This window comes from Opisthocomus hoazin, chromosome 1, assembly GCF_030867145.1.
Source record: "Opisthocomus hoazin isolate bOpiHoa1 chromosome 1, bOpiHoa1.hap1, whole genome shotgun sequence".
Classification (NCBI taxonomy): domain Eukaryota; kingdom Metazoa; phylum Chordata; class Aves; order Opisthocomiformes; family Opisthocomidae; genus Opisthocomus; species Opisthocomus hoazin.
The window spans coordinates 148,140,086-148,161,274 of NC_134414.1; the positions used below are offsets into that span (position 1 = coordinate 148,140,086).

Here is a 21,189-nt window from a genome sequence, read left to right on the forward strand (position 1 = left end):
TCCCCGTCCGGGCGGCCAATCACCGCCGGGTTTGAGAGGTTCGAGCGGTGGGAGCGTACCATCGCCAGGGAGCGGGGGGAGGAGCCGAGAGCGTGAGCGGGCTGTGGTGGGGGAACCTCGTCTTACTTACTGTTGGCCGCCGCGCCTGGTGCGTCGCCGTTGCTGTTCCTCTCCTCTCGTTCTCCCCCCCTCTTTCAGAGCACCGTGCAGCCCGGTGGCTGGGCCCTCCGCTTCCCGCCGCCCCCCCCTTGTCCCCTTGTATCGCTTTAAGGGAACGCGGGGGGGCGGGGGGCTTGCCCGCACTCGCTCCTCCTCCCGCCCCGCCAACCGCTCCGCGGTAGCTGCCAAGGTGTGCGCGCGCCGCCTCACCCGCCCCTTCCCTCCCTCCCTCCCGCGGCGGGCAGGGTCGGGCCGCTCGGCGCCGGCAGCCTGGCGGGCGGAGCGCGGCGCCCCCCGCGCCAGAGGCACCGCCGCCCCCGGAGCGGCATGAGGCGAAGGCAAGTGCGGCGGCGGCGGCGGCGGCGGTGGCGGGGCCCCCCGGGAGGGCGGCAGGGCGGGCTGCGGCGCGGCAGGTGGGGCGGCCTCTCCCCTGGCGGCGGCGGAGGACCCGCTTCATCCCTCCGCACCCCCCGGGGCGCGGCCCGGCCGGGGGTCTCCGCGGGCACACGGGGAGCGGCGGCGGCGGCGGCTGGGGCTGGCACAGGGCGGCGGGGCACAGCCGCGAAACCCCGATCCCCGGGGCGGCCCGCGGCCGGTCCCTGCCGGCCCCCTGACCCGTTTACACGGCGGCGACGGCCGGGCGTGCGGCCCGGGGCCCGGCTCGTTGGCGTTGGGGCACAGCGCGCTGCTCCTCCGCGCCGGCTCTGTCGCCGAGAGCCGCTGTGCGGGTCGCGATACACCGCCGCGATTCCTACGGAGCGGCTAACGGCGGCCGCGCGAGGCGAACGGCGTGTGCCGGCCCGGTGCCGCGCAGGGCTCTGCTCGCCCCGTCGGCCCTGGCCCGGGCGCTGCCATTGCGGGGGGTGTCCGGGCGTCTGGGGCTGCTGCCTCTGTTCTGCCGTCTGGTTTTATTTTTTGTGTTATGGTGCAGACTTAATCCCTGCAGGCTGTTGCCCTGAGGTGCGTTGAGGGCGTTCGGATACCGAATAAGCGTAACCGCTGCCACACGTAGCGTTCCTTCCCTCATTAAAACAAAAACCTGCTTGTGCGTTCGCTGCTCTCCCATTCTGGAGAAGTCACCTCATGCAGCCGTCCATGTAAGGTTAGTGCTGGGGAGCAGCCGACGGTGACTTTTGTTGAGGTGGAGGAAGACTTTCCAAGCCTGGCACTACAGAAATTGCCACTTCCTTTGCTGATGCCGTTGTGCTGCGTGGAGGGGTGGAGAGACGGAAGAATCCGTGGGAGATCTCTCTGAGCGTCAGGCTCAGGGCTTACGGTTAGGGTTCTTGCCTGTAGTGGGTCAGTGCTGGTCTGGGGGGCTTAGGAGCAGCTGAGCGAAGAAATGGCCTCTGGCTGGATGATCTGGATGTACAGAAACTGACTGTCGGTTAGGGCCGGCTTTGGTTACAAGCTCTGAAAGTTACAAGGTAACTGAGCTTAAAAAAAAAAAAGGGTAAACAAGACTTTCTGTGTATAACTAAGAACTTACTTGAAACAGATTTCCCAATAGCTATGCTAATACCTCTTTCTGCATTTCTTGTGGAGGATGTGCTTATTCTACTTATTTTTCACTGTCACATTTTCAGCACGTGTGTTCGGGTTGGGCGTAGTGCAGGGGTGTGTTTGGTAAAAACAACTCACCGCATGAGAATTCACTACTTTAATCATGGGAATATTTCTACTGGTCTAAGAGTCTGTGAAAGCTTACTTGCAATGAACTAGATTTGGTTAGATTTAAGTTGGCAGTGTCCCTTTAAACCAGCCAAAAGTCTGCTACGTGTTTGTCTGCAGCTGAAAATGCAGAAGTCACATTGCAGTTAAGAAAATGGATATGTTTGTATTTAGCTTGCAGCTTGCTGAAGGACTCATGTCCGAGAACACAGATGGATATAGCTCGATATATTAGACTTGTATTCATTCATATCGTAAATTACAGTTGGAAGGTACACCTTATATCTGACTGGTGAAGTCGGAAATCCTTTAGTTCTTAAATTAATGGACAGGGGAACTCCTCTGAAATGTTACAGGACAACCATAAGGATTTTTTTTTCAACAGTTATTTTTAAGTGTTTGTGCAGGAAAAATAACTAAGAGTTATGCTGATTATGAATGATTTATATCTGAATTTCATTTTTCAGTAAACTTGAATACAAATCCTGTTCCTGGCTAATCCTGTGTCTTAAGAAAGGATCTGTAAATACTATGTGACTATATGTTCCCAATATAAACCTAAACACAGCTGGTTGAGGACAGGATGACATTTTATTCTAAGGTTTCTTGGTTTCTCTGGTTTTCAAATATCCTGCAAACATGCCTCCTGTGAGAAATCTTAGTTATTTTGCAGTTGCAGGTCTCCTTTGGTACGGACTGCAGCACTGTTAGAGCTTGAGTTACTGTTGTACACATGGTAGTGCAGAGCTGATGACGTTGCTTTTGGAGAAACCTGAAGCAGAATTGGTCCTTAGTTGGATGTACTTGCTCTCATGTTGAAGGATTTCAAAATGACTTCTCAGTTGCTTAAGTAATCCATGAACGGATTAGTTTTGTTTTTTTTTTTTCTCCTTTGCAAACACAAGGGCTGTCTTGCCAATGTAATCTTAGAGTAGTATTCAGGGTAGCTCTAGGTAAAGGGAGGGGGAGAACTGTTGGTGCTGCCACTGTCTTTGGTAGAGACAAAAAACTTCTGCTCTCTTTGGACTGCGTCACAGGAAGCTGCCTGTGAGACCAACAGCAGAGCCTGTGTGTGGACTTTCTTTGGTGTTACGGCTTTTGTGCTGTTACTGTAGAGAAGGCTTGGGCAGCGGTGGTGACTGGTTGGTCAAAACTCATTTCTGCCATGCAACTTCCAGCCCTGATGTTTTAGGAGTCTGTTCTCTGCCAGTTGATCTACATCTTGGTAGCCTGGGGCGGAAAAATCCTTTCATTTACAGCTGAAGACAAGGCTACACTAAAATGTTCCATCAGTGTAGCTGCTGATCAGGGGTATGATGTGTTGTATGTAAGGCCTTCGCACAGATTCCATTATAGCAGTAAAGCAAGTGCGTGCCGTTAGGGCTTGTCTTAACACTCTGGTCTGTTGTTGATGTACGGGTGTGAAATGTAGCTTTGCCAATGTACTGTGTGGCTGTTCTAATACTGCTGAGATATTCCTAGTGCGGATGTGATCCAAGAGAGTTTTCCTGGGCAAGTGCTTTTGCAGTAGCAGATCCTGACAATCATCTCACCTTTCATGTAAGCTACATTAAATAAGCTATTTCATGTAAGGGGAGGAGGGGGAAGTTCCCACTGGTAGATGCAGGAGGTGTTTTTTTTACCTGAGCTCCATCAGGGGAGCCTGGCTTGCATTTTCTTAGGTTTCGCAGCAGCACTGGAGCTTAGAACTGACCTTAGCCTTGCAAACTAGCAGGATGTAACTGAAATGTCAGCTACAGAGATGCTGCTCTTAATTTGATAGGTGGAAATAAAGCAGCAATGATACTGTTCATGCTGCTATTTGGAAATGGTGTGATAAGATACAAGAGGCAGGCACTGTTTATTTACTAGGAGTGGAGTCCAAAACAGTGGAGACAGAGCGAGAGGTAAGGTAGCATAGGAACATCAAATCACCACCCTTTCCTTCCTTTTTCTTCCCCTCCCTCCCCCAGCTGAATGACATCTGTTGTAATTGCACGAGGGAGAGGGAGAGAGGGAAAAGTGCATCTGGGAGAACTCAAGAACATACACTCTGAGGAATGAGATCTGCATGTAGACAGTGTTTGTGAACAGTATGAAAACATGTGGATTCCAACCGAGTGGGACAGACAGTCACCAAGTTATTTGTTGTCGGTTCCTGCAGTCTCCTCCTAATTTTGAGGTAGTTGGAACAGGTAGTTGATAGGGCTCTAACAGTATTTGGTTTCTTTGTGTAAACAGTAAACTGACATGGAACATAGCTCTTCACATTCTCCTGCTTGTATTGTATCTTGATTTGAAGAGGCCTTTTGATGCTCTCGTATATGGAGTGGCTTGTGATAGAAATTCAGTGCCCAGATATGCGAAAACAATTTAAGAAAAGGAAGGTTGCTCACCTGTGTGAGCAACCTCTCCTCTGACACTCCCTCCTCCCCTTTTTCTTTTAAAGTTTAATCAAGCAGTAATTATTTGGCTTGGTAGCAAGAGGAAACTGAAGGATGTTTTTCTTTCTTTTCTGAGGTCTTGAAATTGACCCGATTCAAAAGCATTCGGTGGGACTAGGAAAGGAAATGCAAGTTCTTGCTCTTCATAGCAGTAAATTAACAATAGAATTATTTCAGTTTCAGGAAAGAGAAACCTATTTCACCCCACGCTTCCTAAGGAGAGTTCATAACTTTTCTGCTAAAGGTGTGCAGTAGCAGCGTAGCTTCTTGCTGAAGACAGAAACCTGATTGCTCCAATAGAGATCAACTGTTCTGCAGCTGCTATTTTTGCAATAGACAACATGAGAAACTGCATTTCATTGTTGAGAAGGGGCACTGAAGAAAACTATGGAAATGGCAAGGAAAACCTTTTTACTACATTCCTGTCTCTCAGCCTGTCATCTCTGCCTTCTCCCCAGATCTTTATCTGGGTTATATGTTAGCCTTTTTCATTCTTCCTCCACAATGTCTTTGAGATACGATCTTTTGTGTCTAGCCACATGGTTAAAACTAGTCTAGGCTGCCTTCACTTTGTGTCTGGATTTCTTTTTGACACTCAACTGTTCAAAACAATGACCGTTTTTACTGAAAGTGCTTTTTTGTCTGCTGTTAAGACTTTTAGAAAATTATTCCTATGTGGGGTTCTGCAACTACAGACAGAAGCTAAGTTTCTTCTTGGTCCTTCTCTACTGTCGTCTTGAGGGGCATGCTGTGGAGAATTGGACATGCAGTCCCACCTGTTACTGCTGTTAACTTTTAGACATTCACTAAAGCCTTGTTGTGGTCTTTCTTTACCTTGCTCATCCTGAAAGAGGAGTGGCAGATGGATGCTTTTCGCCTATCATGAAGAAGAGTCCCATAAACATCTACGGAGCTACCTCATCTTCTGCCTTCAGAACTTCAGAGAGGTTCTTAATGCCCTCCCCTGCCATAAGATGACTGAACCAGAACGGTCCAGCACTGGACTGAGTAGGCCACTGCTTGTCTTTATGAGTGTTTTTGCCTTTTTGCTGTGCTCTCTTCTTCCATGGGATCCACTGGTCCAGCAATGGTCTCGTCCTATGAGTTGGAGTCTCTGTGTGCAAGAGGTGTGTTTTCTTGTTGAACTCCTATGTAGCATTTAAATACTGGAGTTCTGGTTTTGACTGGTGATCTCAAACGTTATTGTAGGATACAAAAAGAAGGTAAAATCTTGCAGTTTTCTCTGCTGTTTCCAACATATTTATCTTATGGTATGAGTCTTTTGCTGTGTTTGCCTACATTAGGATTCCAGTTGTACAGCTTAATTAAAATCTGGGAAATAACCCCCTTATTGCATCAACTTCCTCTTTGGCCAGTAGGAAAATTGTTCTGTATTACTGCTTTCTGCCCTGCTGTTTGGAAATAATTCCTCTGAATCTGCAATGCTTTGAAGTGAGGCAAGGCTTTCTGGGAGCTGGTGTATTTGAGGGAAAAGGACATTTCAGTGCATGGAAGACTTTTAATAAATCTCTTCCTTTCAAGCTTTACTTAGTTCTATCCTTTATCATCATGGCTGCAGTATTCTTTGGAGTGAACTTTGGACAGCGCGTCTGAGGAAGCCTTAGGGTATAACCTCCTATTCATCTAAGTAACTTTTGAACTAAGGTGACTTAATGGAGAGTATGACTTTTATAGTGACCTCCCTTTAAATTATAAAGATCTCTTTAGCCTGAATCTGTGAGGAGACTTCTCACTCAAAGTTAAAATGTATGCAAAACAGCAGCATTTTTGTGGGATCATATCTCTGCCATGCAAGTAAAAGTGCTTGTAGCCACATGAGCCCTATCTAACGTGTCTGTCTCTTTATGGCCTTGGTGGAACTGCCTTGGTTTAATGGGATGGTTGGGAGGCCCTTCTTGCCCTTCTCTTAGTCTTTCTAAATATGCTGTGTATACTAACACAACCATTAAAAACAACTTCTCTTGTCAGGTCCTGTAAAAAGGATAGCATAAACTCTGCTCCATTTTTGTGAGATACTGCAGCTTGTAGCCATTTGCACTGTTTAACACTTGCTTACATTTTTTCAGGGTTCAGTGAAGAAATGAATCTCAAGGCAACGAGAAACCAAATGTGGCTCCAACCCAGTTAAAGAGTGCAAAGCCATTTGATAGCCATCCAGTGATACCCGTGTAATAGACTACACTGGATCTCGTGTTGAGAAGTGTATTCCAACACTTGCAACATCATGGTTATGTGACTGAAGAAACGAAGGGGAGGGCAGTAGACTTTCTCATCTCCTTTGTTGTGTGGTGATCTGCACAAAAATGTGGAATGGAGGCAGGTGTTTGCTTAGAAGTCTTGCTTTAAACAGTCAAATCCAAGAATGTTTCGCTAATTTTTTTTTTGGTAGGGGAAAGTTATTTCTTAATAACAGTCTTGTACATTTTGTATGGTACTCCATCTGCTATAAACAGTTCTGCTCAGTTTGAGAAAGAAAAGCCAAATTAGACTGTGTCAGGAAGGGTAAGCAGTTTTGGGAAGCGTGGCATGCTTTTAGTTCACTTACCCACGCTAAATCATTAATTAAATAAGGCTCCCATTCAGAATTCCCTAGAGCTGTGCCTCTTTCTGCGTTGATTGAAGAAAGACTGGTTTGGAGTTAGCCTTTGTGTATAGTTTCCTTAAACACTTATAGAGCCTGGGACAGCCAGTGCCTTGCACCTGGTATTTCAAGTTACTTCTAGCTCTTGTGTCATTTGTCTTGCTGCTTATAAACAGAGTCTAAGCATACTGTGGTCTTTCCAGGGAGAGCAGGACTGCTTGCACATCCAGGAAATATAGGAAAAGGCTGAGTGCCAGTGATACCTGGTCTGCTTCCAGTACTTCAGAAAGAGAGGAGTTTGTACACGTGAAAACGGAGGAGCTATCCAGAAGATGACAGTATCAGATCTCCACTAATAATTCTCCACAGTGATGGTATTCAGTGTCCCTTCAGAGAGAAAAGACAGATGGGCCACAGCTGAGCCCATCATTGTACGTTATACTTGTCTTGTTGCTTTTGTGTTACGTATAGTGCCTGTTGCATTACACATGCCTGGAGACCCACCCAGGACTCTGCTCTGCCAAACATTGTATTAAAACATAGTAAAGAAGTCTATGCTCTAAGGTTATGTTTTATTTGTTTGCTTAAAGAAAGTAGATGAGAGTGGAAGAAAGCAGATATGATTTTTCTGTTGATGTTTAGAATGGCAAATGCTGGAAAGTTTTGAGTTCAGTATATTGAATAGAATACGATTTGGCAGTGGATTTGTTTCAGGATGTGAAACAAAATCATTCAAATCATTCAGTGGGACACTTCTAAAGCTGTGAAATATAAACTTTGTGGGCTTATGAGGAGGTATGTATCTGTGAGAGGTATGTATTTGTGCCATCTGGGAACCTTTGTTTTGGAATAATCAGTCTGCATTCAGGGCAGATGTCCCTGGCATATCCTCCTTCATCTCTAGCTCCACTGAACACCATCAGGCTTCATGTCATTGAGTGGACTTGCTTCTGAACTGTCCCTCAGAGACCTCTCTGTGCTCATATCATGCTTGTTCCCATTTCCCTGGTCTTGTATCCTACACAGACAGTAAGTGATGGGGCTTAGTAAAATCAGAAGAGGGGTTAGATATTCCAGGTGGCCAGCTTGTATGCTGAGCCAATTCCACAGTCTGCTGAGACAATCCTTCATAAAGTTGTGGTCATGAGTGTATTCGCAGTGTGGTTCACAAGGGGAAGGAGGAGTCTCTTGATCCATGTTCACTCTAGGACAGGAGTGAGATCTTTGTTGATGAGTATGCTGTGTGTGCACCATGTAGCCCCTCTCATCTCCTCCAGGTCTGCTTGTTTTGTTTTTGACTGTACTTTTCCCTCCCATCTCTTTGTACCTTTCCCACCCAGTGCCTTCCTGAGATGCAGAACCTTCTTCTGGACACGGTCTGGGAATTGAACATGGCATCCCAGGCGGTGGACTATGTTTCTGGTATCTTATCCTTGCATCTCAGGGCATGGTGCCACTGGAAGACTGGCTTTTTGGGTGAAAACTGCTTTTTACAGAGAGTAAAGTGCACTGTTCAGGTTCATTATTCAGTGTTCCTTATGGTTTGCTTCTCCTACAGGTTTTCCTTGCTTTAATCCACTGCCTTCTCTTTCTGTTTCATGTTCCCCACAGGCATTTATTTTTTTCCATCCTGGATGTTTACTGTCTTACCCTTCTTTGGTGCGTGGAGGAGAAACTACTGAATTTTGTTAGTAATACCTGTAAGCCTGTTCTTCGCAGGCGGAAACAGTAGGAATGTAGAACGAGTCCAGGGCATGTCTCGTGGACTGGATTAGCTGTGCAGTTTGCTGCATTATTTTATTGGAGAGGAATCAGTTAATGTTAATTTAGAAATGGTATAGTCTCAACTGTGATCTAAAACAGCTAGAATGCTTAGAGAGCATCACTTGAGATGTTTGCTTCCTCTGTAGGAGAATTCTTCTGCTAATGTGCCCTTTTGTGGATGATTGTCTAGATGTCTCATCAGCCTGGAGAGGCTTGTTTTTAGTGCTATGTGCTCTCTGGAGTTTATTTTTAAATACTTACTGAAGCAACAGTCTTCTAAAATGCCGCAGTGCTAGGATAGAAGGAATTAAAATGTTTAGTAATCCTCTGAAAGGGTCAATTGAAAAAACACATTCATCTTTTCTGTAAGGCTAGCTGAAAGTGTTGGTGAAACTGTGTTTTGGAAGATGACTTATTTACTTCATAATTTTCTTCCTCAAAACTCCTCTACTCTAAATTGTGGACATTCACAAGCTGAAATATTGTTAAAAACAAGTGGGTTTTTTTTTTTCAGGGACTGCTGTGCACTATCCTTCATTCTCTGCTATGGAAAGATGACTTATTTTCACCTGTGATGAATTCTGCCATTTTAAGATGGGCTGCATCTTCAGATAGTGACCTTGAAACTGTAGCTTCCATGGAGCGATAATGTTCTATTACACGAGCAAAATTACTTTACTTCTTTGAGGAGAAGCATTTTGTAAGTCTTCCTCCTTTGTGTCAAAAACCGGGGGACTTCACTGTTTACCTTCTGCCAGGAAGTTTCAAAGAAAATGTTTTTCAAGAGGTCAGATTTCCTTATTGCATTGTACTCCTGCAGCATTGTAGTGCTTCTACTTTATATAATTTTCTTTCTTAATCTTAACATCTTCAGATGAATTGTCAGTACAACAATTATACTTAATGAAGTTATTGTATTCATTTGAAATTATATCATGTCACTGATAAACCAGGTGATTAATCAAATGTTGCAGAATGTCACCTGGGTTGTCTTTTTCCAAGTCCCCATTCCTTTGCTGCTCTATTCCTGTACTCTGCAGCTATCACAAAAGGCCCTTTGTTGTTCATTTGACTGTTAAACTATGCTTATTTTATGCTTCATCAAACTCTCAATGAGCTCAAGGTTTGTAATATCAAAAGTCTGGATCTCCCAGGGTGAGAGAAGCTAACAGGTTTCATAAAGCTATAGGGATCAACTGCCTACAGGAAAACATCCGAGGCAGTCAAGGCTTTTTTGATGGTGGAGGACAGTGGTGGCGAATTCTTTATTTGCATTTCTGCAAACCATGATGGTAACTTGCAGGCACCGTGCTTCTCACAGTTGGCATCTGCTGGTGAACATGGCTACCGGGCATAGTGCTTTGGTTCTAGACTTTTAAGAAAGCAAGGATTTTCAGACACATGAAGTACAACAAAGCTGAAAGAGAGGCTAGTGAAAAGGAGGAAAGGCCAAGACAGCTGAGTAGGTTCCAGATGGGTAGGTCAGACCTGACCCAGCAGGCCAGTGCCTGCCTCACGCTAGCTGGTCTCGGCTTTTCCTTTTGCAGTTGGTGTCACAACAGAAGTGGATCTTGAAGGGAAGACTGGAAATGGACTGGGAATGAAGTGCTGTGAGATAAGTGCAGTAAATTGAGTGTTAGTTTCTTCTGTTGGATTTGAGGCTGAATTGCTTTACAATGCTGTGCTAATTACAGCACTTCAGGAAATGAGTCACAAGAGTGGGTAGCTGAGCGTGGTCCTTCTAACAGCTGTCTTAGCTTAAGCTAGGTTGACTTATTTACTAGAATTGTGCTTCCTTTGCTACAATGGCAGATGCAAATGCTCAGTTTTAATTCCTATGACTTGACTGAATGGAGTCCTCTGACACCTGACGGAAGAATGGGAGCAGCCTTCAGCCAGTCTACAAAGTCAGACACTTTGACTTGTATTCAGAAAAGTTTCTTTGCAGTGGTATGGGCTAGAAAGTTTTTTCAGTGCTGTACATTAAATGCTGGGCCGTGTAGCACAGTCATGACATTTAGTGTTCATTTACACTGCGTATTGCACAGTTTTACTGGGGTTTGCTGCTTGCTTCATCGTGTAGACTCCAATATGGAGGCAATATCCTTAATAAGTATCAGGGAATCTGACAGCAAGTAGATTCTGTGATCCTGTCCTTAAATGCAGTAATGACTTAAATAATCTATTTTTTCCAGTTATAAAAAAACCGACATGCTTCTCTTTCCCCAGGTAGAAATGCAGAAGATACTAATGTTCCCATTTGATGGGGGAGCTCCTGCTGTGCAAAACTGTAGTAGCTGTGACATATTGGAGTTTATACCACAGTTATGCATAGCAATTGTGTGCAGTGTTTATGAAGTTTCAGTTACGACAGCAAAATCTTTAGGTGGCAAGAACAAGGTCATGGGTGTGAGATTAACTTGCATACAGCAGTCCTTGTTGTGGAAAGGAATGTTGGGCAGGCATTAACTTTTTATAACCTGATAATATTCAGGTACTGCAGAAAAATTCTCCTTTCTATGAAGGTCTTAAATGTGGTGGGGATAAGAACCCTGGCTGCCTCCTTCAACTCTGGGTTCAAAGGGGCTTTTCTTTAGAGGTGGATGGGGGAAAAAACGTGATGGGCTCACCAGGCTTTAGGTAAGCATGTTCTAGTTTGTGACAACTTACTAGAGCACTGAAACTTAGCAGCAGCCCACGTGGTGAGCGTGTCCTCATCTGCAGGATCTAGTTGTGGTGTCTTGGAATGGATATGGGAGGCTAGTGGTGCAAATGAGCTATGACCTTCCCTCCCAGGCAAAGCCCTGACTGTAAGGAGTTAAAACTTGGAGAGGAATGAACTGAGGTCAGCAGCATGAATACTCAGTTCAGTAAATAATTTTCTTTGTATACGGACTCCATTCTTTCACTCATTATTTGCTCCGCTTATTCTTTTCCCTTCCTACACACACACATGCACTCATGTGCCTGTGCACAATTTTTCTGGCTTTATTATTCTCTCTTGCCCTAGTTATCACCTTCCAGTGGCCACTTGTCACTGTGACCCACCCTCTGGCTAAGGGAGTGGTAGGTGGTAGGTTTACTGTGAAAGAACCACCCTCCATCTGGGATGGACACATATGTTCGGCTTAGAAGATGCAAGGCTGTTTTCCAGCTGCTCCTGTGAGTCTGCTTGCTCTGAGCACTGCAGTGGCTGTACAGAATGCAGCACACCGGAGGGAGAACGCTGATCAGCCATACACAGAAGAATTAAGAGCTGTTGCCCACCTTTTTTTCACCCTTGGTGGCAGGCTGTGAGCTCCTGGGTGAGTAAACATCTGGTATGTGGCATGAGTTGTTCCAGGATTGGTGGGGAAATTTGTGAAATAGCGATGCTGTTACTGAGAATTTGGGTAAATGTAGGACGAAGCATTGGTTAATGCTACAGTCTGCAAAACATAGCAGGCTTTGATGCTAGTGCTTGGACATGATGCTATGAAAAGAGAAGAAGCTTTTAAGGGTCTTGTGTCTGAGGATCCACAGAAACCAGCTAGAGGAAAAAGTAGGATTTGGGGGGGTCGAGTGACCTTGAATGTGTGCTCCAGTGAAACAATCCATAGAAGACTGGTATTTAGGAGAATATTTTCTTGGAGGCCCTTTTGTTAGGGGGAAGCAGTTTAAATGTTCTGCATTGGTTCAGAGATCCATTTTGATTTTTCAGTGAAAGTGTAATAGCTGCCACTTGTCACCTTTGTATGTGATCTTGTTAATGCTGCTCTCCCCAGGCTCTTGGAAGATGTGCCGAATCTCTTTTTGTGGGTATTAAATTCACTTTTAAAAGCCTCACAGACAGGATGAAATAGATGCTTAGCAGGCATACTGTAGCATGGCAACTATAGAGAAGACAGCCCATGTATAATCATAAGCATACACTTTTGGGTTGGGGGGGGGAGCTTTGGGTCTGCACCACTCTAGTGATCTACAGGCCAATAATTCTTGCCTGCTGTTGGAGCACAGCCTCTGTGTTCCTTCCCTTTCCCTTAGGGCATTGTTGTCTGCTTCATTCTTCTGAGATTTTTGTGCTTTTCATTGTGTTTTCTTAAATAAAAAGGCAACTCTAGAAACAAACAAACAAAATTCCTTTCTTGTCTGACTTGTGCTTTTCACTTATAAAAATGTTTTTCCTTTCCCTGGTATGGCAGCATTATTAAAACCAGGACTTTTCCCAGCTCTATTAACTGCAGAGCCAGTCGGGTAAAGTGAATATAGTGCTTGCTCCCCTTGGTTTAAATACTGATAGTAGTGAACTTACAGATCTGAAGATTCTAAATCAAGACAACTGTTCATTGTTCTCTAAACAGACTTTAGATACAGCTTTGCTATAGCTGCATTGTTCAGTGAAGTGCGTTCCTTTTCAGTAAATAGACAGGCTTTAAGGCCCTCAGGTTCTTCAGATCTGAAACAATAGAAGCCATCATTAAAGCTAAATACAACAGGAGAACAATTGCAAACAGGGGATTTTTGGGAGCGTCTTGGGCAGTGCCCCTACCTCCAGCTGCTTGGTTTTTTTAACCTAGGGTGCTGTGTCCCCTGCTCCTCCTTGTCACGCAGCACAGCTGTCTGGGTGTGCATAAAGAGTCTGATCAGAAAACTCATCTGGGTTTAAAAATAGCGTTGTTGGAATAAAAGACAGTGAACCTGGTCAGGTTTACTGTGGAGTCCTGTAGCTGTTGTAATGGCATTACTAGTCAGGTGGGAATAATTCGGTGGTAAAATGAAGATGGGGCTACTATCAGTGCTTACTGGGGTGTGGGAAGAAGCACAGTGAATAACAAAGAAAAGTTATTGCGTGGTGGTCTTGTATTTGGGAGGACGTACTTGATACCTGTGGAGGAAAGAGAGGAACATTTTCAAGAGAAGCATTAAAAGGCTCTCGCTTCTGTGAAAGAGAGAGGCAACAGATGCAAGTTGATAAAGGAGAGAAAATACAGCTAATGGTTGGATGAGGTGCCATAGAATCACTATTTCTGTTGAACCATTATTATTTTTCTGGTGTAGTGTTTTGGTTCCTAGGCTTGTGTTCTGACAGTGTTCTGTGTCTCCAGGGCCCCGGCTGAGACAGATGGAGCAGTACTGCTGGGAGAATGTCATTGTTCTGTTAGCTGCTTTCTGCTTTCCCTTGTAGCTCAGTGAGCTAACTTCTTCATGTGTGCTTGTGCACTTGAACATGGTCCCTTCTCCTGCCTATATCAACTGGTGTTATAAAGAAAAATTGCCTCTTCCTGTGCATGACCTCATAATATTTGTACGAGCATAATATATGCTGGTTGCTTGTTCTTAATTACTACTGAATACGCGGAAAAACCCAAGGCTACTAATAATTGAAGAAAGGACTGCATTTTCCTGTTATCTGGTGATTAGGAGCAGCTTGGTCATTAGGAGCAGCTTGGTTAAATGGCTGGAACACTAAAAAACTGTGGGGTTGGGAGGGGTAAAGCTAGTTTTCAGATTAATATTCCAGGTACCCATTCTGGGTTGCACTGAGATGTTTCTAGCCATGTAGCTCCTCTTGATGATTCTTTCAAAGGACTTTGCACTGGTTCAGAAGGCCACCTTTTACTGTAGTGTGACCTCAGGATGGTGCTTTTGTGTAAAAACACATAGGGGCTGACTGTACATTGGGACTTGTTTGTGAAGTGGTTGGGTGCAATTGATTTCAACGCTCCCTGTACTCGGAGAATGAAAGGAGGTGATTTGTCGCACTGCTTAAAGATGAGCAGCCACTTTCAGGGATGGAGTTTCTTACCTCTCTGCAGAGAGACTGGAAATAAGATGCCCTGCCTTTTCTGTGAAGGAGGAGTGTAAACCAGGTGGAGTCAGTCTAGTCTTAAAATAAATGCTAGTGAAAAATCAGAGGTCCTAACCTTGACAGGTCTGAATGTTACTCAGCTATACAAAGCCTGAAAGAGAAAATGAAAGGAAGTAAAACTGGAAAGAAAGGGCCCAGCTGTCTTTCCTGTTTCACAGAACTTGCATACGAACCGGGGTGCAGTGTGCAGGAGAATGATATTGATAGTTGTTTTTCTGTCTTTCTCCTGTACTTTGTTCCCTAGATAGGCATTTGCAGCATTGCAGGATTTCTGTCTGTAGCCTGTTCTTATCTAGGAAAGTAGCATTACCTTTTAAACCCGCGAAAATGCTATTGATCTAGTGTTACACTGTAGTTCTTTCATCTCTAGCTGTTCTGGCCATTTTACAAAAGGAATGAAAGTCTGTGTCCCCTCAGTCTTTGAAGGAAGATAAATGAAATGCAGTGCTACTGTATTGTAGTTGACCTTCATAAGCTTAGACACAGCTAGAAGAAGAATCTAGGTCTCTTCCTGTTCCTGGGATCAGTATGTTAAGAGGGAACTTTTCACCCTCTCTCCTACGAGGACAGGCCAAGAGAGTTGGGGCTGTTCAGCCTGGAGAAGAGAAGGCTGCAGGGAGACCTTAGAGCAGCCTTCCAGTACCTAAAGGGGGCCTATAGGACGGATGGGGAAAATCTTTTTCACAAGGCCTGTTGTGACAGGACAAGGGGTAATGGTTTTAAACTAAGGGAGGGTAGATTTAGACTGGATATAAGGAAGAAATTTTTTACGATGGGGATGCTGAAACACTGGCACAGGTTGCCCAGAGAGGTGGTGGAGACCCCATCCCTGGAAACATTCAAGGCCAGGTTGGATGGGGCTCTGGATGGATGATGTCCCTGCTTGCAGGGGGGTTGGGCTAGATGACATCTAAAAGTCCCTTCCAACCCTAAGCATTCTATGATTCTGTCATCTTGCAGATGTGATGTATACATGTTTGTGAGCATGAATAGCAACTAATGAATATGTATATATATACACTAATGAAGCCCTACCTCTGTTTTTACATATGCATGTGGGTATGGATTTGCTAGATACCAGCATGGGTGTGAATAGATGCGGGCCTGGGAAAACTGTGATAGCTTGTAACTGTGGCGCTTGGCACATACAGTGTATACAAACACGGACTTGCAGAACAGTATCAAAAAGCAGAATAAAAATTTCTACCTTCCCAAAAGAATCATGAACCCTAGGGATGTGTTTAAGCATAACTACCACTTGCTGAAAATCTTAATAAAAACCTTCTACTTCCTGTCTTTGGTAACTTTTTGAATGGGAACCACTGTTGTGTGACACTGTTTATATCCCAAAGTAGGCAAGCCTGGTAATGCTATAGACAGGGGAGTGAACGGTGTTAGAGTGAACCTGAGAACCCTTTTTAATATACTCTGCAATTTAGAATTTTGGTGGCTGGTGGTGAAGTTGACAGTTTCGTTGGACTGCACGTTGGGAGTTATTTCTAGGGATGTATGCATTGAGCCTGTTCTGTGAGAGGTGCCCCCTCCCTCTGTGCTTGCTTTTTTTAAGAGACTTATGGTTCATAGTTAAGTTGCAAAATCTGATCTGCTAAAAGTTGGTGTTTAGTTATGAGAATGCTTCTGAAATTAATAGTGTATTTTATTTGCCTACCTACAGCGTTACTGAAGCCCCTCCTTGACACCTGTAGTGTTTCTGAAATTTCCGTCCTACCTGACCGTCCCCATGAGCCACTTCTGTTCCTTTAACAAAATTATGTTGTAGCAAGAGCCTCGGTATTTGATTCTGATATCATTTTGTTGGTGCAACTATCATTCTCATTTAAATGTGGGAAGGCTGCTGATTCATAGGAGGGAACACAGCCTCAGGTAAATGCTATGAATTTAGTATGGAGTCTTGATAATTTGAGAATTGGGAATACAGCATTCTGTTCTCTTATTGTCTGTTTCTTGGTAGTCTTGTTTTTAAAAGGTGTTTGGCCTTTTCTGAGGACTGACTTAATGGAGGCAGCCTGTTTTGCTTGTAACATTCACAGTATCTTTTTTAAACTGTTTCAGTGTCTGTTCTGTCATTTTTGTCTGAAAGTTTCTGTTGTTTATACTGGTAAATATACCTCTGAAGCCTTCTGTTCCTCAAGCCAGCACTGAATTATTGATTAGTTAGCCCCTTTTGTAATTTTGTATCATTAAGTGTTCTTTTTCAGGAATCCGAGGAAAAAACATCTGCCCTTAGTAACTCTGTTTAGTGGCTTTGTCAATGTAAGGCACGCAGATACTGAGCACCTATTAGGGACTATACTGGGATTATTCCCTGCAAACCTCCCAACTACTGCTTTTTTAAAAAATATGTTAGTTGTATGAATAATCAGAGCCTGAACTTCATATAAATTTGCTGTCTCCTCAGTTGAAGTATGCAGTATAACGGTTTTCCGTACAATGCTGGTTCTGGCAGCAGACATAACTGCTGGTTTCTTAAGGCCTCTTATTACAACAGATGAAAAAAAGTGGAGACAGGGAAGATCAATGCTTGAGCAGTTTCATACGGTGGAAACTAGTGAATTAATAGGCAGTCCAATAACAGGAAATTCAGACTTTAACTGAATTGGAGTTGATACTGATCCTCAAATATGCACATGTTCACCCTTCTTGCAAGGCAGTGAGTGATCCTGTCCTTCATACTGCAGTACTGTGGCATTCTGCCTCTGGTGTGAGACAGTGCGTGCTGTGTCTAGGTTTGATGCTTCCCAGTGGGTGGATTTCCTCCCTTGAAGTCTCTGTGCCCTCGGGTGTACTTTTTTAATATCGCCCAGTATGACTGGAGATGCTTTCTTCCCTGTTTGTTCCTGTATGCTTTTTTTTCCCCCCCTGGTCACACTGAGTTATTTAATTGCAGATTAATTTATGGAAATTACTTCGGCAAGTTGTTAGGTAGTGTCTCAGAGACCTTTCTCTGTGTGCTTAGAGTTAACCAAGAGAAAGGGGGGAGCTCAGTTTGCCAGGGCTAATGTACGGAAACTCGCAGAACTCTTCCTGCTCCTGCTTGGCATGTTAATAGGGATGAAACACCAGAGGAACAAGAGAGAAAGTTGATACTAGTGCCTTCAGAAGGGAAAGTAGGCAGAACAGCTTTATGTGGCTTCTGTCTTCTAATGCCAACTTGTTGACTTTAGTAGACCTGACTTCTATTTTTATCGTACTTTTGAAAGACTCTAGATTTTTACAACTGTTTTTAACACTTCTGATTGAGAAGGGGAGTTTCTCCTGTATATGTAGAAGCGCTCACTTTTGGTTTTGTAGAGGAATAATTCCTAGACCAGTAATGGCACTGGTGATGAGGGATAAAAATTTGAAACAACCCCTAGACTGATAGCTATGTTTTCTTGTTTTACTTAAGAGCATAAGGGACAAATATGAAAATGTGCTGTTTGTCAGCTGAAGGAAGTGTGTATGGTGCTTACTTTTGCCTCAGTTCTGACTTTTTAATGAACACTTAAATGAGCAAATGACTTGCTGCTTTTCCTGACCTGGCTAGTTCTTTCACAGTTTCATCTGAGATACATTTCCCAAACAAATTTTGAGTAGTGTTTTTTTGGATGGCTGACTTGCTGGATATGGAGGCACAACTTGGTCTGCTTTGTTGGTAAACAGCAGTGGTAAAAAAGTAGTTATAGTAATAAAACTGTGTGCCGTGGCTGCTATAAACTCTAGGTTTTTTGTAAGTTCTACCCTGAAGACAAAAATCCTCTCCTTTCTCAGGAGCTAGAAGGAAGAGCCCAGCCATAATCATTGAAGTGCTAGACAGCTTCCTTTCTGTGCAGTGGTTATCAGAGAGCAAGTGAATCATTTACTCTGTGCTTTTCCTGTGAGTGCCAATTCTGTGGTGGTGTGGAAGCAGAAGTTCAGACCCGCGCTGTGTGCAGGGAGGGCTGCCCTTAGTCCTCAGTGAAACAGCTTTGGCGTGGGAGATTTCATCATCACAGCTGCAAATTTCCTCTGCCTTTCTGTGGAAGAGGGGTTATGTGGAAGATGCTTCATGCTCATAGTTTGTGTGTTTTGACTGAAAAAAGCAAGATATGTCCATTTCCTACTGTTGTTGCATAGAGTCTAGAGCCGACCTGTCCAGTGCTTGCAGTTTGCATTAGTAAGGCTTTAGAGTTGTTTTTCATGTGTTTGTGTATGTGCAGCAATAGTTACAGTTTGAACTTTAATTACTTTACTCTTTTCCAGGCTTGCACTCCCTATTTGTGTTACGGTTAAGCAGTGGAGATTCATTTTGGCACACTGAAGAAACACACTTATCTTGAATGTGTTGTTTCCTTGAAAATGCTCTGCTGCTTACAGGTTTCAACTAAAGTGTATGCTACACGAACAGCGAGTGACATTTCAGTTTTATTTTTGTCAACTTGACAATGTGTCGTGTTCAGCTTTTCTGTTGCAGAGCTGGTTTCCTCTTGTGCTGAAAAGACATTTGTAAACGTTGCTAGAACAAGAGAACACACTGGATTTGAAGAAATTTAATAGGTGTTAGGGCATGCGTGTCTGTTCTGAGAGCTTCTCTGAAGCTGCTTCTTGCACACTGTTATTGCAGTCTGGCTTGTAGTAACGTTATGTTCTCTTCTGCTTATGAGGTTCGGACTTTACAGCTAGGGAGAGCTCTTAATCTCACAAACATGCAGTTTTTGCAGTGGTGTTTGGTTCTCATGAAGTAGAAGCAGAGGCACCAAACAGTTACATTTTACTTGGTGAGGTTACTGTGCCGCTTGGCTGGAGACAGGCCTGCTGACATGAGCCCAGTTCCAACATAGATGCCCGATTCTAGTCTCCTTTTTTAATGTTGGTTTTAAGTATTACTTATGGCAAAAATGTGTGATATAAATCCTGTCTAAATAAAACTTGGTTACTAGCCGTATTACAAATAAGAGAAACAGGAGAAACAAGCCTGAAGCATGCACTGAAAGCATTGTTTTGAATGTGACAGGGATGGAGTAACTGAATTCTAAAGAAAACTTCTGTGTGCCCAGTTGTCTGCAGCTGTGCCCCTAAAGGAGAGGAGTGCAACAGCTTTTTGTTGTTCGCAATGAGGTGTAGAAATGTAGCATCTCTCTGACTGTGCAAGTAACAAACCTTTTCCCATTCTGTTCCCAGGGAATGCTCTGATGTTTGCAGTGTTATCTTATGTGCTAGGGCTATCTGCTTTACTGGGCCACAGCCCATAAACCAAAACAGCTGCTTTGCATCTTACTGTCTTTGCCATTTTCCTCTTGTGTTAAGAAAGGTCCATGTTTGGCAGAGCGCAAAGTGCACTGTGCGAGGAAGATAACTATAGAGTTGATGTTCTGAGAAGAGGGCTTGGCTCTATCACCAGCTGCTGTCAGCTTGCCCTGGACTTTGTTACAGGACTGATAGTGCTCTTGAAAAGCCGGATCTTTCTGTCCCTGTGTTGAAGTGCTACAGGCTGGCTAGGGAGAGTTCTGTGTGCGTAGAACATGTTTGTGCATGTGTATTCTTCCCTGGAGTAGGGCACTATTTAACTGTTCAAGTGAATGGCATCCATAGGAAAAAGAAGGGAAAGTTGGTGGCATGGACTGAGGCAGGCGGGCGGTATGCAGAACAGGAGAACTTGGCCAAGGGTGTGTTTTCGTTTGGGATTGTGGCAAATGTCCTTGATTATGATTTTGTTATTCTTACCATGAAGAGGGTTTCTGGCAATGTGGATGGTTGTGTGGGTGGAACGGATTCTCACACAGATGGAGGGTGTTGGTGTCATCCTAAATAGTAAGGATGTGATGTTGTGTGCTCCCAGTCTCTCAGGTAGCCTTTCTAGAATAGGTAGCCTTTCACAGTCCCAGCAGGAACAGCCGCCTTTTCGTGGCGAAGCATACTTCATGTAGGGCTTCTAGAGAGCCTAAGAAAAACAGGACTGAAATTGTGGTGAAGCTCAGTGGGACTTAGATGTGCAGATATTTTAGGCTCTTCTGAAAATACCATCTTTGTAGGTCTATCTCTAAACAAATTATTAGAGATAAAATGTGCATTTTGGGTAAAACTGAGTAAAAACTTTGGTTGTTGTAACTACTTTAGAATGAAATATTACAAAACCATGGTGTCAGTTTTTAAAATGAATATACCTTTGTCACAGCTGTAGCCATCTGTCACATCATTCAGTAGCTGTGCCAATGTGATTAGCGCCATTTGATACATAAAACTGTTTGGTGTTTTTTTTCCTGATGATTATTTTGAAGGAATAAGTTGGTAAATCTAATGATAAGCTTGAAGTGAAGTTCAACCATATTGGAAGCTTGAATCCTTGAAAACCTGGGACTCTGGACATATTATTTAGAAAGTAACTTTAAATTGAGAAACTTCTCAATTTCTAGAAAAAAAGTTCTTGGCCCTGAAATAAATACTTAGTCTTGGGAGTGTTTTCATAGCCCTCTTTAGAACAAGTTGTCAGTTAGGAAAGGGCTTGCATTAGGGGAGCTTGATGGCCTCTCAAAGTTTTTTATGTATGAGATTAATTTAATCAACCAGAACTTCACTGAGACTTTGAAGATCATGACAGGAAGTGCGACCAACACAGGTAAACTCTTATTTTGTTTTCTCTGGTGCCTGGGATATCATTCTCTAACCTGTTATGGAGAAACTTTCCTGTCAATATAGACTAGATATTGAACAAATCTTCTGCA

The 21,189-nt window shown here is 43.9% G+C and overlaps 1 protein-coding gene across 5 annotated transcripts in view; it reads left to right on the forward strand.

Moving 5' to 3' along the window:
- The first annotated feature begins 406 nt into the window (after nucleotides 1-406).
- MICAL3 (microtubule associated monooxygenase, calponin and LIM domain containing 3) overlaps nucleotides 407-21,189 on the forward strand; it is a 166,249-nt gene continuing 145,466 nt past the window's right edge. For all 5 annotated transcript variants that reach the window (XM_075440824.1, XM_075440799.1, XM_075440806.1 and 2 more), the window contains exon 1: nucleotides 407-497. The gene's annotated coding sequence lies outside the window, so the exon portion shown is untranslated. The remainder of the gene's footprint in view (nucleotides 498-21,189) is intronic.